Source organism: Phyllobates terribilis, unplaced genomic scaffold (genome assembly GCF_046119375.1).
Source record: "Phyllobates terribilis strain yellow unplaced genomic scaffold, ASM4611937v1 Scaffold_5__5_contigs__length_657084704, whole genome shotgun sequence".
Lineage (NCBI taxonomy): Eukaryota > Metazoa > Chordata > Amphibia > Anura > Dendrobatidae > Phyllobates > Phyllobates terribilis.
The window spans coordinates 305,364,841-305,391,887 of NW_027362765.1; positions in this window are offsets into that span (position 1 = coordinate 305,364,841).

Here is a 27,047-nt window from a genome sequence, read left to right on the forward strand (position 1 = left end):
GAATAATGGAGGAGTTCCAAAACATTTTTAAACATCATCGGAATCCTGAGAAAAATGGAAGACTTCCGAAGCATTTTTAAACTTCAGCAGAATTCCGGGAACAATGGAAGAGTTCCGAAGTATTTTTAAACTTCAGCAAAATTCCGAGAGCAATGGAAGAGTTCAGAAGCATTTTTAAACTTCAGCAGAATTCCAGGAACATTGGAAGAGTTCCGAAGTATTTTTAAACTTCAGCAGAATTCCGAGAACAATGGAAGAGATCAGCAACATTTTTAAACGTCAGCAGAATTCCGAGAACAATGGAAGAGTTCCAAAGCATTTTTAAACGTCAGCGGTATTCCGAGAACAATGTAAGAGTTCCGAAGCATTTTTAAACATCTGCGGAATTAGGAGATTAATGGAAGAGTTCCGAAGCCTTTTTAAACTTCAGCGGAATTCCGCTAACAATGAAAGAGTTCCGAAGCCTTTTTAAACGTCAGCAGAATTCCGAGAACAATGGAAGAGTTCCGAAGCATTTTTAAACTTCAGCGGAATTCCGAGAACAATGGAAAAGTTCCGAAGCATTTTTAAACATCAGAGGAATTCCGAGAACAATGGAAAAGTTCCGAAGCATTTTTAAATGTCAGCGGAATTCCAAGAACAATGGAAGAGTTCCAAAGCATTTTGAAATGTCAGCGGAAGTTTGAGAATAATGGAAGAGTCCCAAAGCATTTTTAAACGTCAGCAGAATCCTGAGAAAAATGGAAGAGTTCCGAAGCATTTTTAAACTTCAGCAGAATTCCGGAAACAATGGAAGAGTTCCGAAGCATTTTTAAACTTCAGCGGAATTCTGAGAACTATGGAAGAGTTCCAAAGCCTTTTTAAACTTCAGCGGAATTCCGAGAACAATGAAAGAGATCCGAAGCCTTTTTAAACTTCAGCAGAATTCCGAGAGCAATGGAAGAGTTACGAAGCATTTTTAAACATCATCAGAATTCTGAGAAAAATGGAAGAGTTCCGAAGCATTTTTAAATGTCAGTGGAATTCCTTGAGCAATGAAAAAGTTCCGAAGCATTTTTAAACGTTAGCGGAATTCCGAGAACAATGGAAGAGTTCCGAAGCATTTTTAAACATCAGCGGAATTCCGAGAACAATGGAAAAGTTCCGAAGCATTTTTAAACATCAGCGGAATTCCGAGAACAATGTAAGAGTTCCGAAGCATTTTTTAACATCAGCGGAATTACGAGAACAATGGAAGAGTTCCGAAGCATTTTTAAACGTCAGCGGAATTCCGAGAACAATGGAAAAGTACCGAAGCATTTTTAAACGTCAGCAGAATTCTGAGAAAAATGGAAGAGTTCCGAAGCATTTTTAAACTTCAGCGGAATTCCGAGAACAACGAAAGAGATCCGAAGCCTTTTTAAACTTCAGCAGAATTTCGAGAACAATGGAAGAGTTCCGAAGCATTTTTAAACATCAGCAGAATTCTGAGAAAAATGGAAGAGTTCCAAAGCATTTTTAAATGTCAGCGGAATTCCTTGAGCAATGAAATAGTTCCGAAGCATTTTTGAACGTCAGCGGATTTCCTTGAGCAATGCAAGAGTTCCGATGCATTTATAAACTTCAGCAGAATTCCGAGAACAATGAAAGAGTTCTGAAGCATTTTTAAACGTCAGCGGAATTCCTTGAGCAATAAAAGAGTTCCGAAGCATTTTTAAACTTCAGCGGAATTCTGGGAACAATGGAAGAGTTCGGAAGCATTTTTATACTTCAGCAGAATTCCGGGAACATTGTAAGAGTTCGGAAGAATTTTTAAACTTCAGCAGAATTCCGAGAACAATTGAAGTGTTCCAAAGCATTTTTAAACATCATTGGAATTCTGAGAACAATGTAAGAGTTCCGAAGCATTTTTAAACATCAGTAGAGTTAGGAGAACAATGGAAGAGTTCCGAAGCATTTTTAAACGTCAGCGGAATTCCGAGTACAATGGAAAAGTACCAAAGCATTTTTAAACGTCAGCGGAATTCTGAGAAAAATGGAAAAGTTCCGAAGCATTTTTAAACTTCAGCAGAATTCTGAGAACAATGGAAGAGTTCCAAAGCATTTTTAAACGTCAGCGCTATTCCGAGAACAATGTAAGAGTTCCGAAGCATTTTTAAACATCTGCGGAATTACGAAATTAATGGAAGAGTTCCGAAGCATTTTTAAACTTCAGCGGAATTCCGCTAACAATGGAAGAGTTCCGAAGCATTTTTAAACATCAGCGCTATTCCATAAACAATGGAAGAGTTCCAAAGCATTATTAAACTTCAGCGGAATTCCGAGAACAATAGAAGAGTTCCGAAGCATTTTTAAGCTTCAGCGGAATTCCGAGAACAATGGAAGAGTTCCAAAGGTTTTTTATACTTCAGCAGAATTCCGAGAACAATGGAAGAGTTCCGAAGCATTTTTAAACTTCAGCGGAATTCTGAGAACAATGTAAGAGTTCTGAAGCATTTTTAAACATCAGCGGAATTACGAGAACAATGGAAGAGTTCCGATGCATTTTTACTCATCAGCAGAATTCCACGAACAATGGAAGAGTTCCGAAGCATTTTTGAATGTCAGCAGAATTCCTTGAGCAATGAAAGAGTTCCGAAGCATTTTTAAACTTCAGCGTAATGCTGGGAACAATGGAAGAGTTCCGAAGCATTTTTAAACATCAGCAGAATTCCGAGAACAATTGAAGTGTTCCGAAGCATTTTTAAACATCAGCAGAATTCTGAGAACAATGTAAGAGTTCAGAAGCATTTTTAAACTTCATCGGAAATCCTATAACAATGGAAGAGTTCCGAAGCATTTTTAAACGTCAGCGGAATTCCGAGAACAATGTAAGAGTTCCGAAGCATTTTTAAACATCAGTGGAGTTAGGAGAACAATGAAAGAGTACCTAAGCATTTTTAAACTTCAGCGGAATTCCGAGAACAATGAAAAAGTTCCGAAGCATTTTTAAACGTCAGCGGAATTACGAGAACAATGGAAGAGTTCCGAAGCATTTTTAAACATCAGCGGAATTCCGAGAACAATGGAAAAGTTCCGAAGCATTTTTAAATGTCAGCGGAATTCCAAGAAAAATGGAAAGGTTCCGAAGCATTTTTAAACATCAGCAGAATTACAAGAACAATGGAAGAGTTCCGAAGCATTTTGAAATGTCAGCGGAAGTTTGAGAATAATGGAAGAGTTCCAAATCATTTTTAAATGGCAGCGGAATTCCGAGAATAATGGAGGAGTTCCAAAACATTTTTAAACATCATCGGAATCCTGAGAAAAATGGAAGACTTCCGAAGCATTTTTAAACTTCAGCAGAATTCCGGGAACAATGGAAGAGTTCCGAAGTATTTTTAAACTTCAGCAAAATTCCGAGAGCAATGGAAGAGTTCAGAAGCATTTTTAAACTTCAGCAGAATTCCAGGAACATTGGAAGAGTTCCGAAGTATTTTTAAACTTCAGCAGAATTCCGAGAACAATGGAAGAGATCAGCAACATTTTTAAACGTCAGCAGAATTCCGAGAACAATGGAAGAGATCCAAAGCATTTTTAAACGTCAGCGGTATTCCGAGAACAATGTAAGAGTTCCGAAGCATTTTTAAACATCTGCGGAATTAGGAGATTAATGGAAGAGTTCCGAAGCCTTTTTAAACTTCAGCGGAATTCCGCTAACAATGAAAGAGTTCCGAAGCCTTTTTAAACGTCAGCAGAATTCCGAGAACAATGGAAGAGTTCCGAAGCATTTTTAAACTTCAGCGGAATTCCGAGAACAATGGAAAAGTTCCGAAGCATTTTTAAACATCAGAGGAATTCCGAGAACAATGGAAAAGTTCCGAAGCATTTTTAAATGTCAGCGGAATTCCAAGAACAATGGAAGAGTTCCAAAGCATTTTGAAATGTCAGCGGAAGTTTGAGAATAATGGAAGAGTCCCAAAGCATTTTTAAACGTCAGCAGAATCCTGAGAAAAATGGAAGAGTTCCGAAGCATTTTTAAACTTCAGCAGAATTCCGGAAACAATGGAAGAGTTCCGAAGTATTTTTAAACTTCAGCAGAATTCCGAGAACAATGGAAGAGTTCCGAAGCATTTTTAAACTTCAGCGGAATTCTGAGAACTATGGAAGAGTTCCAAAGCCTTTTTAAACTTCAGCGGAATTCCGAGAACAATGAAAGAGATCCGAAGCCTTTTTAAACTTCAGCAGAATTCCGAGAGCAATGGAAGAGTTACGAAGCATTTTTAAACATCATCAGAATTCTGAGAAAAATGGAAGAGTTCCGAAGCATTTTTAAATGTCAGTGGAATTCCTTGAGCAATGAAAAAGTTCCGAAGCATTTTTAAACGTTAGCGGAATTCCGAGAACAATGGAAGAGTTCCGAAGCATTTTTAAACATCAGCGGAATTCCGAGAACAATGGAAAAGTTCCGAAGCATTTTTAAACATCAGCGGAATTCCGAGAACAATGTAAGAGTTCCGAAGCATTTTTTAACATCAGCGGAATTACGAGAACAATGGAAGAGTTCCGAAGCATTTTTAAACGTCAGCGGAATTCCGAGAACAATGGAAAAGTACCGAAGCATTTTTAAACGTCAGCAGAATTCTGAGAAAAATGGAAGAGTTCCGAAGCATTTTTAAACTTCAGCGGAATTCCGAGAACAACGAAAGAGATCCGAAGCCTTTTTAAACTTCAGCAGAATTTCGAGAACAATGGAAGAGTTCCGAAGCATTTTTAAACATCAGCAGAATTCTGAGAAAAATGGAAGAGTTCCAAAGCATTTTTAAATGTCAGCGGAATTCCTTGAGCAATGAAATAGTTCCGAAGCATTTTTGAACGTCAGCGGATTTCCTTGAGCAATGCAAGAGTTCCGATGCATTTATAAACTTCAGCAGAATTCCGAGAACAATGAAAGAGTTCTGAAGCATTTTTAAACGTCAGCGGAATTCCTTGAGCAATAAAAGAGTTCCGAAGCATTTTTAAACTTCAGCGGAATTCTGGGAACAATGGAAGAGTTCGGAAGCATTTTTATACTTCAGCAGAATTCCGGGAACATTGTAAGAGTTCGGAAGAATTTTTAAACTTCAGCAGAATTCCGAGAACAATTGAAGTGTTCCAAAGCATTTTTAAACATCATTGGAATTCTGAGAACAATGTAAGAGTTCCGAAGCATTTTTAAACATCAGTAGAGTTAGGAGAACAATGGAAGAGTTCCGAAGCATTTTTAAACGTCAGCGGAATTCCGAGTACAATGGAAAAGTACCAAAGCATTTTTAAACGTCAGCGGAATTCTGAGAAAAATGGAAAAGTTCCGAAGCATTTTTAAACTTCAGCAGAATTCTGAGAACAATGGAAGAGTTCCAAAGCATTTTTAAACGTCAGCGCTATTCCGAGAACAATGTAAGAGTTCCGAAGCATTTTTAAACATCTGCGGAATTACGAAATTAATGGAAGAGTTCCGAAGCATTTTTAAACTTCAGCGGAATTCCGCTAACAATGGAAGAGTTCCGAAGCATTTTTAAACATCAGCGCTATTCCATAAACAATGGAAGAGTTCCAAAGCATTATTAAACTTCAGCGGAATTCCGAGAACAATAGAAGAGTTCCGAAGCATTTTTAAGCTTCAGCGGAATTCCGAGAACAATGGAAGAGTTCCAAAGGTTTTTTATACTTCAGCAGAATTCCGAGAACAATGGAAGAGTTCCGAAGCATTTTTAAACTTCAGCGGAATTCTGAGAACAATGTAAGAGTTCTGAAGCATTTTTAAACATCAGCGGAATTACGAGAACAATGGAAGAGTTCCGATGCATTTTTACTCATCAGCAGAATTCCACGAACAATGGAAGAGTTCCGAAGAATTTTTGAATGTCAGCAGAATTCCTTGAGCAATGAAAGAGTTCCGAATCATTTTTAAACTTCAGCGTAATGCTGGGAACAATGGAAGAGTTCCGAAGCATTTTTAAACATCAGCAGAATTCCGAGAACAATTGAAGTGTTCCGAAGCATTTTTAAACATCAGCGGAATTCTGAGAACAATGTAAGAGTTCAGAAGCATTTTTAAACTTCATCGGAAATCCTATAACAATGGAAGAGTTCCGAAGCATTTTTAAACGTCAGCGGAATTCCGAGAACAATGTAAGAGTTCCGAAGCATTTTTAAACATCAGTGGAGTTAGGAGAACAATGGAAGAGTACCTAAGCATTTTTAAACTTCAGCGGAATTCCGAGAACAATGAAAAAGTTCCGAAGCATTTTTAAACGTCAGCGGAATTACGAGAACAATGGAAGAGTTCCGAAGCATTTTTAAACATCAGCGGAATTCCGAGAACAATGGAAAAGTTCCGAAGCATTTTTAAATGTCAGCGGAATTCCAAGAAAAATGGAAGGGTTCCGAAGCATTTTTAAACATCAGCAGAATTACAAGAACAATGGAAGAGTTCCGAAGCATTTTGAAATGTCAGCGGAAGTTTGAGAATAATGGAAGAGTTCCAAATCATTTTTAAATGGCAGCGGAATTCCGAGAATAATGGAGGAGTTCCAAAACATTTTTAAACATCATCGGAATCCTGAGAAAAATGGAAGACTTCCGAAGCATTTTTAAACTTCAGCAGAATTCCGGGAACAATGGAAGAGTTCCGAAGTATTTTTAAACTTCAGCAAAATTCCGAGAGCAATGGAAGAGTTCAGAAGCATTTTTAAACTTCAGCAGAATTCCGGGAACAATGGAAGAGTTCCGAAGTATTTTTAAACTTCAGCAAAATTCCGAGAGCAATGGAAGAGTTCAGAAGCATTTTTAAACTTCAGCAGAATTCCGAGAACAATGGAAGAGTTCCAAAGCATTTTTAAACGTCAGCGGTATTCCGAGAACAATGTAAGAGTTCCGAAGCATTTTTAAACATCTGCGGAATTAGGAGATTAATGGAAGAGTTCCGAAGCCTTTTTAAACTTCAGCGGAATTCCGCTAACAATGAAAGAGTTCCGAAGCCTTTTTAAACGTCAGCAGAATTCCGAGAACAATGGAAGAGTTCCGAAGCATTTTTAAATGTCAGCGGAATTCCAAGAAAAATGGAAGGGTTCCGAAGCATTTTTAAACATCAGCAGAATTACAAGAACAATGGAAGAGTTCCGAAGCATTTTGAAATGTCAGCGGAAGTTTGAGAATAATGGAAGAGTTCCAAATCATTTTTAAACTTCAGCGGAATTCTGAGAACAATAGAAGAGTTCCGAAGCATTTTTAAACATCAGCGGAATTCCGAGAACAATGGAAAAGTTCCGAAGCATTTTAAAATGTCAGCGGAATTCCAAGAAAAATGGAAGGGTTCCGAAGCATTTTTAAACATCAGCAGAATTACAAGAACAATGGAAGAGTTCCGAAGCATTTTGAAATGTCAGCGGAAGTTTGAGAATAATGGAAGAGTTCCAAATCATTTTTAAATGGCAGCGGAATTCCGAGAATAATGGAGGAGTTCCAAAACATTTTTAAACATCATCGGAATCCTGAGAAAAATGGAAGACTTCCGAAGCATTTTTAAACTTCAGCAGAATTCCGGGAACAATGGAAGAGTTCCGAAGTATTTTTAAACTTCAGCAAAATTCCGAGAGCAATGGAAGAGTTCAGAAGCATTTTTAAACTTCAGCAGAATTCCAGGAACATTGGAAGAGTTTCGAAGTATTTTTAACCTTCAGCAGAATTCCGAGAACAATGGAAGAGATCAGAAACATTTTTAAACGTCAGCAGAATTCCGAGAACAATGGAAGAGTTCCAAATCATTTTTAAACGTCAGCGGTATTCCGAGAACAATGTAAGAGTTCCGAAGCATTTTTAAACATCTGCGGAATTAGGAGATTAATGGAAGAGTTCCGAAGCCTTTTTAAACTTCAGCGGAATTCCGCTAACAATGAAAGAGTTCCGAAGCCTTTTTAAACGTCAGCAGAATTCCGAGAACAATGGAAGAGTTCCGAAGCATTTTTAAACTTCAGCGGAATTCCGAGAACAATGGAAAAGTTCCGAAGCATTTTTAAACATCAGCGGAATTCCGAGAACAATGGAAAAGTTCCGAAGCATTTTTAAATGTCAGCGGAATTCCAAGAACAATGGAAGAGTTCTGAAGCATTTTGAAATGTCAGCGGAAGTTTGAGAATAATGGAAGAGTCCCAAAGCATTTTTAAACGTCAGCGGAATCCTGAGAAAAATGGAAGAGTTCCGAAGCATTTTTAAACTTCAGCAGAATTCCGGAAACAATGGAAGAGTTCCGAAGTATTTTTAAACTTCAGCAGAATTCCGAGAACAATGGAAGAGTTCCGAAGCATTTTTAAACTTCAGCGGAATTCTGAGAACTAAGGAAGAGTTCCAAAGCCTTTTTAAACTTCAGCGGAATTCCGAGAACAATGAAAGAGATCCGAAGCCTTTTTAAACTTCAGCAGAATTCCGAGAGCAATGGAAGAGTTACGAAGCATTTTTAAACATCATCAGAATTCTGAGAAAAATGGAAAAGTTCCGAAGCATTTTTAAATGTCAGCGGAATTCCTTGAGCAATGAAAGAGTTCCGAAGCATTTTTAAACGTTAGCGGAATTCCGAGAACAATGGAAGAGTTCCGAAGCATTTTTAAACATCAGCGGAATTCCGAGAACAATGGAAAAGTTCCGAAGCATTTTTAAACATCAGCGGAATTCTGAGAACAATGTAAGAGTTCCGAAGCATTTTTTAACATCAGCGGAATTACGAGAACAATGGAAGAGTTCCGAAGCATTTTTAAACGTCAGCGGAATTCCGAGAACAATGGAAAAGTACCGAAGCTTTTTTAAACGTCAGCAGAATTCTGAGAAAAATGGAAGAGTTCCGAAGCATTTTTAAACTTCAGCGGAATTCCGAGAACAACGAAAGAGATGCGAAGCCTTTTTAAACTTCAGCAGAATTTCGAGAACAATGGAAGAGTTCCGAATCATTTTTAAACATCAGCAGAATTCTGAGAAAAATGGAAGAGTTCCAAAGCATTTTTAAATGTCAGCGGAATTCCTTGAGCAATGAAATAGTTCCGAAGCATTTTTGAACGTCAGCGGATTTCCTTGAGCAATGCAAGAGTTCCAATGCATTTATAAACTTCAGCAGAATTCCGAGAACAATGAAAGAGTTCTGAAGCATTTTTAAACGTCAGCGGAATTCCTTGAGCAATAAAAGAGTTCCGAAGCATTTTTAAACTTCAGCGGAATTCTGGGAACAATGGAAGAGTTCGGAAGCATTTTTATACTTCAGCAGAATTCCGGGAACATTGTAAGAGTTCGGAAGAATTTTTAAACTTCAGCAGAATTCCGAGAACAATTGAAGTGTTCCAAAGCATTTTTAAACATCATTGGAATTCTGAGAACAATGTAAGAGTTCCGAAGCATTTTTAAACATCAGTGGAGTTATGAGAACAATGGAAGAGTTCCGAAGCATTTTTAAACGTCAGCGGAATTCCGAGAACAATGGAAAAGTACCAAAGCATTTTTAAATGTCAGCGGAATTCTGAGAAAAATGGAAAAGTTCCGAAGCATTTTTAAACTTCAGCAGAATTCTGAGAACAATGGAAGAGTTCCAAAGCATTTTTAAACGTCAGCGGTATTCCGAGAACAATGTAAGAGTTCCGAAGCATTTTTAAACATCTGCGGAATTACGAAATTAATGGAAGAGTTCCGAAGCATTATTAAACTTCAGCGGAATTCCGCTAACAATGGAAGAGTTCCGAAGCATTTTTAAACATCAGCGCTATTCCATAAACAATGGAAGAGTTCCAAAGCATTATTAAACTTCAGCGGAATTCCGAGAACAATAGAAGAGTTCCGAAGCATTTTTAAGCTTCAGCGGAATTCCGAGAACAATGGAAGAGTTCCAAAGGTTTTTTATACTTCAGCAGAATTCCGAGAACAATGGAAGAGTTTTGAAGCATTTTTAAACTTCATAGGAATTCTGAGAACAATGGATGAGTTCCAAAGCATTTTTAAACGTCAGCGGATTTCCGAGAACAACGGAAGAGTTTCGAAGCATTTTTAAATGTCAGCGGAATTCCAATAAAAATGGAAGGGTTCCGAAGCATTTTTAAACATCAGCAGAATTACAAGAACAATGGAAGAGTTCCGAAGCATTTTGAAATGTCAGCGGAAGTTTGAGAACAATGGAAGAGTTCCGAAGCATTTTGAAATGTCAGCGGAAGTTTGAGAATAATGGAAGAGTTCCAAAGCATTTTTAAATGGCAGCGGAATTCCGAGAACAATGGAGGAGTCCCAAAGCATTTTTAAATGTCAGCGGAATCCTGAGAAAAATGGAAGAGTTCCGAAGCATTTTTAAACTTCAGCAGAATTCCGGGAACAATGGAAGAGTTCCGAAGTATTTTTAAACTTCAGCAGAATTCCGGGAACAATGGAAGAGTTCCGAAGTATTTTTAAACTTCAGGAGAATTCCGAGAACAATGGAAGAGATCAGAAGCATTTTTAAACGTCAGCAGAATTCCGAGAACAATGGAAGAGTTCCAAAGCATTTTTAAACGTCAGCGGTATTCCGAGAACAATGGAAGAGTTCCGAAGCATTTTTAAACATCAGCAGAATTCCGAGAACAATGGAAAAGTACCGAAGCATTTTTAAACGTCAGCAGAATTCTGAGAAAAATGGAAGAGTTCCGAAGCATTTTTAAACTTCAGCGGAATTCTGAGAACTATGGAAGAGATACGAAGCATTTTTAAACATCAGCAGAATTCTGAGAACTATGGAAGAGATACGAAGCATTTTTAAACATCAGCAGAATTCCGAGAACAATGGAAGAGTTCCGAAGCATTTTTAAACTTCAGCGGAATTCTGAGAACAATAGAAGAGTTCCGAAGCATTTTTAAACGTCAGCAGAATTACAAGAACAATGGAAGAGTTCCAAAGCATTTTTACTCGTCAGCGGAATTCCGAGAACAACGGAAGAGTTCCGAACCATTTTTAAACATCAGCGGAAGTCCACGAACAATGGAAGAGTTCCGAAGCATTTTTAAATGTTAGCGGAATTCCAAGATCAATGGAAGAGTTCCGAAGCATTTTTAAACATCAGCGGAATTCTGAGAACAATGGAAGAGTTCCGAAGCATTTTTAAACATCAGCAGAATTCTGAGAAATGTGGAAGAGTTCCAAAGCATTTTTAAATGTCAGCGGAATTCCTTGAGCAATGAAAGAGTTCCGAAGCATTTTTAAACTTCAGCGGAATTCCGGGAACAATGGAAGAGTTTCGTAGCATTTTTAAACTTCAGCAAAATTCCGGGAACAATGGAAGAGTTCCGAAGCATTTTTAAACATCAGCGGAATTACGAGAACAATGGAAGAGTTACGAAGCATTTTTAAACATCAGCAGAATTCTGAGAACAATGGAAGAGTTCTGAAGCATTTTTAAACGTCAGCGGAATTACGAGAACAATGGAAGAGTTCCGAAGCATTTTTAAATGTTAGCGGAATTCCGAGAACAATGGAAGAGTTCCGAAGCATTTTTAAACATCAGCGGAATTCCGAGAACAATGGAAAAGTTCCGAAGCATTTTTAAATGTCAGCGGAATTCCAAGAAAAATGGAAGGGTTCCGAAGGATTTTTAAACATCAGCAGAATTACAAGAACAATGGAAGAGTTCCGAAGCATTTTGAAATGTCAGCGGAAGTTTGAGAAAAATTGAAGAGTTCCGAAGCATTTTTAAATGGCAGCGGAATTCCGAGAACAATGGAGGAGTTCCAAAGCATTTTTAAACGTCAGCGGAATCCTGAGAAAAATGGAAGAGTTCCGAAGAATTTTTAAACTTCAGCAGAATTCCGGGAACAATGGAAGAGTTCCGAAGTATTTTTAAACTTCAGCAGAATTCCGAGAACAATGGAAGAGTTCCGAAGAATTTTTAAACTTCAGCAGAATTCCGGGAACAATGTAAGAGTTCCGAATTATTTTTAAGCTTCAGCAGAATTCCGAGAACAATGGAAGATATCAGAAGCATTTTTAAACGTCAGCAGAATTCCGAGAACAATGGAAGAGTTCCGAAGCATTTTTAAACATCTGCGGAATTACGAGAACAATGGAAGAGTTCCGAAGCATTTTTAAACTTCAGAGGAATTCCGCTAACAATTGAAGAGTTCCGAAGCATTTTTAAACATCAGCTCTATTCCATAAACAATGGAAGAGTTCCAAAGCATTTTTAAACGTCAGCGGAATTACGAGAACAATGGAAGAGTTCCGAAGCATTTTTAAACTTCATAGGAATTCTGAGAACAATGGATGAGTTCCAAAGCATTTTTAAATGTCAGCAGATTTCCGAGAACAATGGAAGAATTCCGAAGCATTTTAAAACTTCAGCGGAATTCCTAGAACAATGGAAGAGTTTCAAAGCATTTTAAAACTTCAGCGGAATTTCCTAGAACAATGGAAGAATTCAAAAGCATTTTTAAAATTCAGCGGAATTCCGAGAACAATGAAAGAGTTCCGAACATTTTTAAACTTCAGCAGAATTACAAGAACAATGGAAGAGTTTCGAAGCATTTTTAAACATCAACGGAATTCCGAGAACAATGGAAAAGTTCTGATGCATTTTTAAACGTCAGCAGAATTCCGAGAACGATGAAAGAGTTCCGAAGCATTTTTAAACTTCAGCAGAATTCCGGGAACAATGGAAGATTTCCGAAGTATTTTTAAACTTCAGCAGAATTCCGAGAACAATGTAAGAGATAAGAAGCATTTTTAAACGTCAGAAGAATTCCGAGAACAATGGAAGAGTTCCAAAGCATTTTTAAACGTCAGCGGAATTAAGAGAACAATGAAGAGTACCGAAAAATTTTCAAATGTCAGCAGAATTCCGAGAACAATGGAATAGTTCGAAGAATTTTTAAATTACAGGAGAATTCCGAGAACAATGGTAAGTGTTTCAAACCAATTTTAAATGTAAGCAGAATTCTGAGAATAATGGAAGAATTCCGAAGCATTTTTAAACATCAGCGGAATTATGAGAACAATGGAAGAGTTCCGAAGCATTTTTAAACATCAGCGGAATTAAGAGAACAATGGAAGAGTTCCGAAGCATTTTTAAACATCAGCAGAATTCTGAGAACAATGGAAGAGTTCCGAAGCATTTTTAAACGTCAGCGGAATTACGAGAACAATGGAAGAGTTCCGAAGCATTTTTAAACTTAAACAGAATTCCGGGAAAAATGGAAGAGTTCCGAAGTATTTTGAAACTTAAGCAGAATTCCGAGAACAATGGAAGAGTTCTGAAGTATTTTTAAACTTCAGGAGAATTCCGAGAACAATGGATGAGTTCCAAAGCATTTTTAAACGTCAGCGGATTTCCGAGAACAACGGAAGACTTCCGAAGCATTTTTAAATGTCAGCGGAATTCCGAGAACAATGGAAGAGTTATGAAGCATTTTAAAACTTCAGCGGAATTCCTAGTACAAAGGAAGAGTTTCAAAGCATTTTAAAATTTCAGCGGAATTTCCTAGAACAATGGAAGAGTTCTGAAGCATTTTTAAATGTCAGCGGAATTCCTTGAGCAATGAAATAGTTCCGAAGCATTTTTAAACGTTAGCTGAATTCCGAGAACAATGGAAGAGATCAGAAGCATTTTTAAACGTCAGCAAAATTAAGAGAACAATGGAAGAGTTCCAAAGGATTTTTAAACGTCAGTGGTATTCCGAGAACAATGGAAGAGTTCCGAAGCATTTTTAAACATCAGCAGAATTCCGAGAACAATGGAAAAGTACCGAAGCATTTTTAAACGTCAGCAGAATTCTGAGAAAAATGGAAGAGTTCCGAAGCATTTTTAAACTTCAGCGGAATTCTGAGAACTATGGAAGAGTTCCAAAGCCTTTTTAAACTTCAGCGGAATTCCGAGAACAATGAAAGAGATCCGAAGCCTTTTTAAACTTCAGCAGAATTCTGAGAACAATGGAAGAGATATGAAGCATTTTTAAACATCAGCAGAATTCTGAGAAAAATGGAAGAGTTCCGAAGCATTTTTAAATGTCAGCGGAATTCCTTGAGCAATGAAAGAGTTCCGAAGCATTTTTAAACTTCAGCGGAATTCCGGGAACAATTGAAGTGGTCCATAGCATTTTTAAACTTCAGCAGAATTCCGGGAACAATGGAAGATTTCCGAAGTATTTTTAAACTTCAGCAGAATTCCGAGAACAATGTAAGAGATAAGAAGCATTTTTAAACGTCAGAAGAATTCCGAGAACAATGGAAGAGTTCCAAAGCATTTTTAAACGTCAGCGGCATTCCGAGAACAATGAAGAGTACCGAAGAATTTTCAAATGTCAGCAGAATTCCGAGAACAATGGAATAGTTCGAAGAATTTTTAAATTACAGGAGAATTCCGAGAACAATGGTAAGTGTTTCAAACCATTTTTAAATGTAAGCAGAATTCTGAGAACAATGGAAGAGTTCCGAAGCATTTTTAAACATCAGCGGAATTATGAGAACAATGGAAGAGTTCCGAAGCATTTTTAAACATCAGCGGAATTACGAGAACAATGGAAGAGTTCCGAAGCATTTTTAAACATCAGCAGAATTCTGAGAACAATGGAAGAGTTTCAAAGCATTTTAAAATTTCAGCGGAATTTCCTAGAACAATGGAAGAGTTCTGAAGCATTTTTAAATGTCAGCGAAATTCCTTGAGCAATGAAATAATTCCGAAGCATTTTTAAACGTTAGCCGAATTCCGAGAACAATGGAAGAGTTCCGAAGCATTTTTAAACATCAGCGGAATTCCGAGAACAATGGAAAAGTTCCGAAGCATTTTTAAATGTCAGCGGAATTCCAAGAAAAATGGAAGGGTTCCGAAGCATTTTTAAACATCAGCAGAATTACAAGAACAATGGAAGAGTTCCGAAGCATTTTGAAATGTCAGCGGAAGTTTGAGAATAATGGAAGAGTTCCGAAGCATTTTTAAATGGCAGCGGAATTCCGAGAACAATGGAGGAGTCCCAAAGCATTTTTAAACGTCAGCGGAATCCTGAGAAAAATGGAAGAGTTCCGAAGCATTTTTAAACTTCAGCAGAATTCCGGGAACAATGGAAGAGTTCCGAAGTATTTTTAAACTTCAGGAGAATTCCGAGAACAATGGAAGAGATCAGAAGCATTTTTAAACGTCAGCAAAATTCCGAGAACAATGGAAGAGTTCCAAAGGATTTTTAAACGTCAGCGGTATTCCGAGAACAATGGAAGAGTTCCGAAGCATTTTTAAACATCAGCAGAATTCCGAGAACCATGTAAAAGTACCGAAGCATTTTTAAACGTCAGCAGAATTCTGAGAAAAATGGAAGAGTTCCGAAGCATTTTTAAACTTCAGCGGAATTCTGAGAACTATGGAAGAGTTCCAAAGCATTTTTAAATGTCAGCGGAATTACTTGAGCAATGAAAGAGTTCCGAAGCATTTTTAAACTTCAGCGGAATTCCGGGAACAAGGGAAGAGTTCCGTAGCATTTTTAAACTTCAGCAGAATTCCGGGAGCAATGGAAGGGTTCCAAAGCATTTTTAAACATCAGCGGAATTACGAGAACAATGGAAGAGTTCCGAAGCATTTTTAAACATCAGCAGAATTCTGAGAACAATGGAAGAGTTCCGAAGCATTTTTAAACGTCAGCGGAATTACGAGAACAATGGAAGAGTTCCGAAGAATTTTTAAACGTTAGCGGAATTCCGAGAACAATGGAAGAGTTCCGAAGCATTTTTAAACATCAGCGGAATTCTGAGAACTATGGAAGAGTTCCAAAGCCTTTTTAAACTTCAGCGGAATTCCGAGAACAATGAAAGAGATCCGAAGCCTTTTTAAACTTCAGCAGAATTCTGAGAACAATGGAAGAGTTCCGAAGCATTTTTAAACATCAGCAGAATTCTGAAAAAAGTGGAAGAGTTACAAAGCATTTTTAAATGTCAGCGGAATTCCTTGAGCAATGAAAGAGTTCCGAAGCATTTTTAAACTTCAGCGGAATTCCGGGAACAATAGAAGAGTTCCGTAGCATTTTTAAACTTCAGCAGAATTCCGGGAACAATGGAAGAGTTCTGAAGCATTTTTAAACATCAGCGGAATTACGAGAACAATGGAAGAGTTCCGAAGCATTTTTAAACATCAGCAGAATTCTGAGAACAATGGAAGAGTTCCGAAGCATTTTTAAACGTCAACGGAATTACGAAAACAATGGAAGAGTTCCGAAGCATTTTTAAATGTTAGCGGAATTCCGAGAACAATGGAAGAGTTCTGAAGCATTTTTAAACATCAGCGGAATTCCGAGAACAGTGGAAAAGTTCCGAAGCATTTTTAAATGTCAGCGGAATTCCAAGAAAAATGGAAGGGTTCCGAAGGATTTTTAAACATCAGCAGAATTACAAGAACAATGGAAGAGTTCCGAAGCATTTTGAAATGTCCGCGGAAGTTTGAGAAAAATGGAAGAGTTCCGAAGCATTTTTAAATGGCAGCGGAATTCCGAGAACAATGGAGGAGTTCCAAAGCATTTTTAAACATCAGCGGAATCCTGAGAAAAATGGAAGAGATCAGAAGCATTTTTAAACTTCAGCAGAATTCCGGGAACAATGGAAGAGTTCCGAAGTATTTTTAAACTTCAGCAGAATTCCGGGAACAATGGAAGAGTTCCGAATTATTTTTAAATTTCAGCAGAATTCCGAGAACAATGAAAGAGTTCCGAACATTTTTAAACTTCAGCAGAATTACAAGAACAATGGAAGAGTTTCGAATCATTTTTAAACATCAACGGAATTCCGAGAACAATGGAAAAGTTCTGATGCATTTTTAAACGTCAGCAGAATTCCGAGAACGATGAAAGAGTTCCGAATCATTTTTAAACTTCAGCAGAATTACAAGAACAATGGAAGAGTTTCGAATCATTTTTAAACATCAACGGAATTCCGAGAACAATGGAAAAGTTCTGATGCATTTTTAAACGTCAGCAGAATTCCGAGAACGATGAAAGAGTTCCGAATCATTTTTAAACTTCAGCAGAATTCCGGGAACAATGGAAGATTTCCGAAGTATTTTTAAACTTCAGCAGAATTCCGAGAACAATGTAAGAGATAAGAAGCATTTTTAAACGTCAGAAGAATTCCGAGAACAATGGAAGAGTTCCAAAGCATTTTTAAACGTCAGCGGCATTCCGAGAACAATGTAAGAGTACCGAAGAATTTTCAAATGTCAGCAGAATTCCGAGAACAATGGAATAGTTCCGAAGAATTTTTAAATTACAGGAGAATTCCGAGAACAATGGTAAGTGTTCCAAACCATTTTTAAATGTAAGCAGAATTCTGAGAAAAATGGAAGAGTTCCGAAGCATTTTTAAACTTCAGCGGAATTCTGAGAACTATGTAAGAGTTCCAAAGCCTTTTTAAACTTTAGCGGAATTCCGAGAACAATGAAAGAGATCTGAAGCCTTTTTAAACTTCAGCAGAATTCTGAGAACAAGGGAGAGTTCCGAAGAATTTTTAAACATCAGCAGAATTCTGAGAAAAGTGGAAGAATTCCAAAGCATTTTTAAATGTCAGCGGAATTCCTTGAGCAATGAAAGAGTTCCGAAGCATTTTTAAACTTCAGCGGAATTCCGGGAACAATGGAAGAGTTCCGTAGCATTTTTAAACTTCAGCAGAATTCCGGGAACAATGGAAGGGTTCCAAAGCATTTTTAAACTTCAGCAGAATTCTGGGAACAATGGAAGAGTTCCGAAGTATTTTTAAACTTCAGGAGAATTCCGAGAACACTGGAAGAGATCAGAAGCATTTTTAAACGTCAGCAAAATTCCGAGAACAATGGAAGAGTTCCAAAGGATTTTTAAACGTCAGCGGTATTCCGAGAACAATGGAAGAGTTCCGAAGCATTTTTAAACATCAGCAGAATTCCGAGAACAATGGAAAAGTACCGAAGCATTTTTAAACATCAGCAGAATTCTGAGAAAAATGGAAGAGTTCCGAAGCATTTTTAAACTTCAGCGGAATTCTGAGAACTATGGAAGAGTTCCAAAGCATTTTTAAATGTCAGCGGAATTCCTTGAGCAATGAAAGAGTTCCGAAGCATTTTTAAACTTCAGCGGAATTCCGGGAACAATGGAAGAGTTCCTTAGCATTTTTAAACTTCAGCAGAATTCCGGGAACAATGGAAGGGTTCCAAAGCATTTTTAAACATCAGCGGAATTACGAGAACAATGGAAGAGTTCCGAAGCATTTTTAAACATCAGCAGAATTCTGAGAACAATGGAAGAGTTCCGAAGCATTTTTAAACGTCAACGGAATTACGAAAACAATGGAAGAGTTCCGAAGCATTTTTAAATGTTAGCGGAATTCCGAGAACAATGGAAGAGTTCTGAAGCATTTTTAAACATCAGCGGAATTCCGAGAACAGTGGAAAAGTTCCGAAGCATTTTTAAATGTCAGCGGAATTCCAAGAAAAATGGAAGGGTTCCGAAGGATTTTTAAACATCAGCAGAATTACAAGAACAATGGAAGAGTTCCGAAGCATTTTGAAATGTCCGCGGAAGTTTGAGAAAAATGGAAGAGTTCCGAAGCATTTTTAAATGGCAGCGGAATTCCGAGAACAATGGAGGAGTTCCAAAGCATTTTTAAACATCAGCGGAATCCTGAGAAAAATGGAAGAGATCAGAAGCATTTTTAAACTTCAGCAGAATTCCGGGAACAATGGAAGAGTTCCGAAGTATTTTTAAACTTCAGCAGAATTCCGGGAACAATGGAAGAGTTCCGAATTATTTTTAAATTTCAGCAGAATTCCGAGAACAATGGAAGAGATCAGAAGCATTTTTAAACGTCAGCAGAATTCCGAGAACAATGAAAGAGTTCCGAACATTTTTAAACTTCAGCAGAATTACAAGAACAATGGAAGAGTTTCGAATCATTTTTAAACATCAACGGAATTCCGAGAACAATGGAAAAGTTCTGATGCATTTTTAAACGTCAGCAGAATTCCGAGAACGATGAAAGAGTTCCGAATCATTTTTAAACTTCAGCAGAATTCCGGGAACAATGGAAGATTTCCGAAGTATTTTTAAACTTCAGCAGAATTCCGAGAACAATGTAAGAGATAAGAAGCATTTTTAAACGTCAGAAGAATTCCGAGAACAATGGAAGAGTTCCAAAGCATTTTTAAACGTCAGCGGCATTCCGAGAACAATGTAAGAGTACCGAAGAATTTTCAAATGTCAGCAGAATTCCGAGAACAATGGAATAGTTCCGAAGAATTTTTAAATTACAGGAGAATTCCGAGAACAATGGTAAGTGTTCCAAACCATTTTTAAATGTAAGCAGAATTCTGAGAAAAATGGAAGAGTTCCGAAGCATTTTTAAACTTCAGCGGAATTCTGAGAACTATGTAAGAGTTCCAAAGCCTTTTTAAACTTTAGCGGAATTCCGAGAACAATGAAAGAGATCTGAAGCCTTTTTAAACTTCAGCAGAATTCTGAGAACAAGGGAGAGTTCCGAAGAATTTTTAAACATCAGCAGAATTCTGAGAAAAGTGGAAGAATTCCAAAGCATTTTTAAATGTCAGCGGAATTCCTTGAGCAATGAAAGAGTTCCGAAGCATTTTTAAACTTCAGCGGAATTCCGGGAACAATGGAAGAGTTCCGTAGCATTTTTAAACTTCAGCAGAATTCCGGGAACAATGGAAGGGTTCCAAAGCATTTTTAAACTTCAGCAGAATTCTGGGAACAATGGAAGAGTTCCGAAGTATTTTTAAACTTCAGGAGAATTCCGAGAACACTGGAAGAGATCAGAAGCATTTTTAAACGTCAGCAAAATTCCGAGAACAATGGAAGAGTTCCAAAGGATTTTTAAACGTCAGCGGTATTCCGAGAACAATGGAAGAGTTCCGAAGCATTTTTAAACATCAGCAGAATTCCGAGAACAATGGAAAAGTACCGAAGCATTTTTAAACATCAGCAGAATTCTGAGAAAAATGGAAGAGTTCCGAAGCATTTTTAAACTTCAGCGGAATTCTGAGAACTATGGAAGAGTTCCAAAGCATTTTTAAATGTCAGCGGAATTCCTTGAGCAATGAAAGAGTTCCGAAGCATTTTTAAACTTCAGCGGAATTCCGGGAACAATGGAAGAGTTCCTTAGCATTTTTAAACTTCAGCAGAATTCCGGGAACAATGGAAGGGTTCCAAAGCATTTTTAAACATCAGCGGAATTACGAGAACAATGGAAGAGTTCCGAAGCATTTTTAAACATCAGCAGAATTCTGAGAACAATGGAAGAGTTCCGAAGCATTTTTAAACGTCAGCGGAATTACGAGAACAATGGAAGAGTTCCGAAGAATTTTTAAACATCAGCGGAATTCTGAGAACTATGGAAGAGTTCCAAAGCATTTTTAAACTTCAGCGGAATTCCGAGAACAATGAAAGAGATCCGAAGCCTTTTTAAACTTCAGCAGAATTCTGAGAACAATGGAAGAGTTCCGAAGCATTTTTAAACATCAGGAGAATTCTGAAAAAAGTGGAAGAGTTCCAAAGCATTTTTAAATGTCAGCGGAATTCCTTGAGCAATGAAAGAGTTCCGAAGCATTTTTAAACTTCAGCGGAATTCCTGGAACAATGTAAGAGTTCCGTAGCATTTTTAAATGTTATCGGAATTCCGAGAACAATGGAAGAGTTCCGAAGCATTTTTAAACATCAGCGGAATTCCGAGAACAGTGGAAAAGTTCCGAAGCATTTTTAAATGTCAGCGGAATTCCAAGAAAAATGGAAGGGTTCCGAAGGATTTTTAAACATCAGCAGAATTACAAGAACAATGGAAGAGTTCCGAAGCATTTTTAAATGTTAGCGGAATTCCGAGAACAATGGAAGAGTTCCGAAGCATTTTTAAACATCAGCGGAATTCCGAGAACAGTGGAAAAGTTCCGAAGCATTTTTAAATGTCAGCGGAATTCCAAGAAAAATGGAAGGGTTCCGAAGGATTTTTAAACATCAGCAGAATTACAAGAACAATGGAAGAGTTCCGAAGCATTTTGAAATGTCAGCGGAAGTTTGAGAAAAATGGAAGAGTTCCGAAGCATTTTTAAATGGCAGCGGAATTCCGAGAACAATGGAGGAGTTCCAAAGCATTTTTAAACATCAGCGGAATCCTGAGAAAAATGGAAGAGATCAGAAGCATTTTTAAACTTCAGCAGAATTCCGGGAACAATGGAAGAGTTCCGAAGTATTTCTAAACTTCAGCAGAATTCCAGGAACAATGGAAGAGTTCCGAATTATTTTTAAATTTCAGCAGAATTCCGAGAACAATGGAAGAGATCAGAAGCATTTTTAAACGTCAGCAGAATTCCGAGAACAATGGAAGAGTTCCAAAGCATTTTTAAACGTCAGCGGTATTCCGAGAACAATGTAAGAGTTCCGAAGCATTTTTAAACATCTGCGGAATTACGAGAACAATGGAAGAGTTCTAAAGCATTTTTAAACGTCAGCGGAATTACGAAAACAATGGAAGAGTTCCGAAGCATTTTTAAACTTCATAGGAATTCTGAGAACAATGGATGAGTTCCAAAGCATTTTTAAACGTCAGCAGATTTCCAAGAACAATGGAAGAATTCCGAAGCATTTTTAAATGTCAGCGGAATTCCGAGAACAATGAAAGAGTTATGAAGCATGTTAAAACTTCAGCGGAATTCCTAGAACAATGGAAGAGTTTCAAAGCATTTTAAAACTTCAGCGGAATTTCCTAGAACAATGGATGAATTCCAAAGCATTTTTAAAATTCAGCGGAATTCCGAGAACAATGAAAGAGTTCCGAACATTTTTAAACTTCAGCAGAATTACAAGAACAATGGAAGAGTTTCGAATCATTTTTAAACATCAACGGAATTCCGAGAACAATGGAAAAGTTCTGATGCATTTTTAAACGTCAGCAGAATTCCGAGAACGATGAAAGAGTTCCGAATCATTTTTAAACTTCAGCAGAATTCCGGGAACAATGGAAGATTTCCGAAGTATTTTTAAACTTCAGCAGAATTCCGAGAACAATGTAAGAGATAAGAAGCATTTTTAAACGTCAGAAGAATTCCGAGAACAATGGAAGAGTTCCAAAGCATTTTTAAACGTCAGCGGCATTCCGAGAACAATGTAAGAGTACCGAAGAATTTTCAAATGTCAGCAGAATTCCGAGAACAATGGAATAGTTCCGAAGAATTTTTAAATTACAGGAGAATTCCGAGAACAATGGTAAGTGTTCCAAACCATTTTTAAATGTAAGCAGAATTCTGAGAAAAATGGAAGAGTTCCGAAGCATTTTTAAACTTCAGCGGAATTCTGAGAACTATGTAAGAGTTCCAAAGCCTTTTTAAACTTTAGCGGAATTCCGAGAACAATGAAAGAGATCTGAAGCCTTTTTAAACTTCAGCAGAATTCTGAGAACAAGGGAGAGTTCCGAAGAATTTTTAAACATCAGCAGAATTCTGAGAAAAGTGGAAGAATTCCAAAGCATTTTTAAATGTCAGCGGAATTCCTTGAGCAATGAAAGAGTTCCGAAGCATTTTTAAACTTCAGCGGAATTCCGGGAACAATGGAAGAGTTCCGTAGCATTTTTAAACTTCAGCAGAATTCCGGGAACAATGGAAGGGTTCCAAAGCATTTTTAAACTTCAGCAGAATTCCGGGAACAATGGAAGAGTTCCGAAGTATTTTTAAACTTCAGGAGAATTCCGAGAACACTGGAAGAGATCAGAAGCATTTTTAAACGTCAGCAAAATTCCGAGAACAATGGAAGAGTTCCAAAGGATTTTTAAACGTCAGCGGTATTCCGAGAACAATGGAAGAGTTCCGAAGCATTTTTAAACATCAGCAGAATTCCGAGAACAATGGAAAAGTACCGAAGCATTTTTAAACATCAGCAGAATTCTGAGAAAAATGGAAGAGTTCCGAAGCATTTTTAAACTTCAGCGGAATTCTGAGAACTATGGAAGAGTTCCAAAGCATTTTTAAATGTCAGCGGAATTCCTTGAGCAATGAAAGAGTTCCGAAGCATTTTTAAACTTCAGCGGAATTCCGGGAACAATGGAAGAGTTCCTTAGCATTTTTAAACTTCAGCAGAATTCCGGGAACAATGGAAGGGTTCCAAAGCATTTTTAAACATCAGCGGAATTACGAGAACAATGGAAGAGTTCCGAAGCATTTTTAAACATCAGCAGAATTCTGAGAACAATGGAAGAGTTCCGAAGCATTTTTAAACGTCAGCGGAATTACGAGAACAATGGAAGAGTTCCGAAGAATTTTTAAACATCAGCGGAATTCTGAGAACTATGGAAGAGTTCCAAAGCATTTTTAAACTTCAGCGGAATTCCGAGAACAATGAAAGAGATCCGAAGCCTTTTTAAACTTCAGCAGAATTCTGAGAACAATGGAAGAGTTCCGAAGCATTTTTAAACATCAGGAGAATTCTGAAAAAAGTGGAAGAGTTCCAAAGCATTTTTAAATGTCAGCGGAATTCCTTGAGCAATGAAAGAGTTCCGAAGCATTTTTAAACTTCAGCGGAATTCCTGGAACAATGTAAGAGTTCCGGAGCATTTTTAAATGTTATCGGAATTCCGAGAACAATGGAAGAGTTCCGAAGCATTTTTAAACATCAGCGGAATTCCGAGAACAGTGGAAAAGTTCCGAAGCATTTTTAAATGTCAGCGGAATTCCAAGAAAAATGGAAGGGTTCCGAAGGATTTTTAAACATCAGCAGAATTACAAGAACAATGGAAGAGTTCCGAAGCATTTTGAAATGTCAGCGGAAGTTTGAGAAAAATGGAAGAGTTCCGAAGCATTTTTAAATGGCAGCGGAATTCCGAGAACAATGGAGGAGTTCCAAAGCATTTTTAAACATCAGCGGAATCCTGAGAAAAATGGAAGAGATCAGAAGCATTTTTAAACTTCAGCAGAATTCCGGGAACAATGGAAGAGTTCCGAAGTATTTCTAAACTTCAGCAGAATTCCAGGAACAATGGAAGAGTTCCGAATTATTTTTAAATTTCAGCAGAATTCCGAGAACAATGGAAGAGATCAGAAGCATTTTTAAACGTCAGCAGAATTCCGAGAACAATGGAAGAGTTCCAAAGCATTTTTAAACGTCAGCGGTATTCCGAGAACAATGTAAGAGTTCCGAAGCATTTTTAAACATCTGCGGAATTACGAGAACAATGGAAGAGTTCTAAAGCATTTTTAAACGTCAGCGGAATTACGAAAACAATGGAAGAGTTCCGAAGCATTTTTAAACTTCATAGGAATTCTGAGAACAATGGATGAGTTCCAAAGCATTTTTAAACGTCAGCAGATTTCCGAGAACAATGGAAGAATTCCGAAGCATTTTTATATGTCAGCGGAATTCCGAGAACAATGAAAGAGTTATGAAGCATATTAAAACTTCAGCGGAATTCCTAGAACAATGGAAGAGTTTCAAAGCATTTTAAAACTTCAGCGGAATTTCCTAGAACAATGGAAGAATTCCAAAGCATTTTTAAAATTCAGCGGAATTCCGAGAACAATGAAAGAGTTCCGAACATTTTTAAACTTCAGCAGAATTACAAGAACAATGGAAGAGTTTCGAAGCATTTTTAAACATCAACGGAATTCCGAGAACAATGGAAAAGTTCTGATGCATTTTTAAACGTCAGCAGAATTCCGAGAACGATGAAAGAGTTCCGAAGCATTTTTAAACTTCAGCAGAATTCCGGGAACAATGGAAGATTTCCGAAGTATTTTTAAACTTCAGCAGAATTCCGAGAACAATGTAAGAGATAAGAAGCATTTTTAAACGTCAGAAGAATTCCGAGAACAATGGAAGAGTTCCAAAGCATTTTTAAACGTCAGCGGCATTCCGAGAACAATGTAAGAGTACCGAAGAATTTTCAAATGTCAGCAGAATTCCGAGAACAATGGAATAGTTGCGAAGAATTTTTAAATTACAGGAGAATTCCGAGAACAATGGTAAGTGTTCCAAACCATTTTTAAATGTAAGCAGAATTCTGAGAAAAATGGAAGAGTTCCGAAGCATTTTTAAACTTCAGCGGAATTCTGAGAACTATGGAAGAGTTCCAAAGCCTTTTTAAACTTCAGCGGAATTCCGAGAACAATGAAAGAGATCTGAAGCCTTTTTAAACTTCAGCAGAATTCTGAGAACAATGGAAAAGTTCCGAAGCATTTTTAAATGTCAGCGGAATTCCAAGAAAAATGGAAGGTTTCCGAAGCATTTTTATACATCAGCAGAAATACAAGAACAATGGAAAAGTTCCGAAACATTTTGAAATGTCAGCGGAAGTTTGAGAATAATGGAAGATTTCCGAAGCATTTTTAAATGGCAGCGGAATTCCGAGAACAATGGAGGAGTTGCAAAGCATTTTTAAACGTCAGCAGAATCCTGAGAAAAATGGAAGAGTTCCGAAGCATTTTTAAACTTCAGCAGAATTCCGAGAACAATGGAATAGATCGGAACCATTTTTAAAGGTCAGTAGAATTTCGAGAACAATGGAAGAGTTCCGAAGCATTTTTAAACTTCAGCGGAATTCTGAGAACAATAGAAGAGTTCCGAAGCATTTTTAAACGTCAGCGGAATTACAAGAACAATGGAGGAGTTCCGAAGCATTTTTACTCGTCAGCGGAATTCCGAGAACAATGGAAGAGTTCCGAAGCATTTTTAAACATCAGCGGAAGTCCACGAACAATGGAAGAGTTCCGAAGCATTTTTGAATGTCAGCGGAATTCCTTGAGCAATGAAAGTGTTCCGAAGCAGTTTTAAACTTCAGCGGAATGCTGGGAACAATGGAAGAGTTCGGAAGCATTTTTATACTTCAGCAGAATTCCGGGAACAATGCAAGAGTTCCGAAGCATTTTTAAACTTCAGCAGAATTCCGAGAACAATTGAAGTGTTCCGAAGCATTTTTAAACATCAGCAGAATTCTGAGAACAATGTAAGAGTTCAGAAGCATTTTTAAACTTCATCGGAAATCCTTTAACAATGGAAGAGTTCCGAAGCATTTTTAAACGTCAGCGGAATTCCGAGAACAATGTAAGAGTTCCGAAGCATTTTTAAACATCAGCGGAGTTACGAGAACAATGGAAGAGTTCCGAAGCATTTTTGTACGTCAGCGGAATTCCGAGAACAATGGAAAAGTACCGAAGCATTTTAAAACGTCTGCGGAATTCTGAGAAAAATGGAAGAGTTCCGAAGCATTTTTAAACTTCAGCAGAATTCTGAGAACAATGGAAGAGTTCCAAAGCCTTTTTAAACTTCAGCAGAATTCCGAGAACAATGAAAGAGTTCCGAAGCCTTTTTAAACGTCAGCAGAATTCCGAGAACAATGGAAGAGTTCCGAAGCATTTTTAAACTTCAGCGGAATTCTGAGAATAGTGGAAGAGTACCTAAGCATTTTTAAACTTCAGCGGAATTCCGAGAATAGTGGAAGAGTACCTAAGCATTTTTAAACTTCAGCGGAATTCTGAGAATAGTGGAAGAGTACCTAAGCATTTTTAAACTTCAGCGGAATTCCGAGAACAATGTAAGAGTTCCGAAGCATTTTTAAACATCTGCGGAATTACGAGAACAAGGGAAGAGTTCCGAAGCATTTTTAAACTTCAGCTCTATTCCATAAACAATGGAAGAGTTCCAAAGCATTTTTAAACGTCAGCGGAATTACGAGAACAATGGAAGAATTCCGAAGCATTTTTAAACTTCATAGGAATTCTGAGAACAATGGATGAGTTCCAAAGCATTTTTAAACGTCAGCAGATTTCCGAGAACAATGGAAGAATTCCGAAGCATTTTTAAATGTCAGCGGAATTCCGAGAACAATGAAAGAGTTATGAAGCATATTAAAACTTCAGCGGAATTCCTAGAACAATGGAAGAGTTTCAAAGCTTTTTAAAACTTCAGCGGAATTTCCTAGAACAATGGAAGAATTCCAAAGCATTTTTAAAATTCAGCGGAATTCCGAGAACAATGAAAGAGTTCCGAACATTTTTAAACTTCAGCAGAATTACAAGAACAATGGAAGAGTTTCAAAGCATTTTTAAACATCAACGGAATTCCGA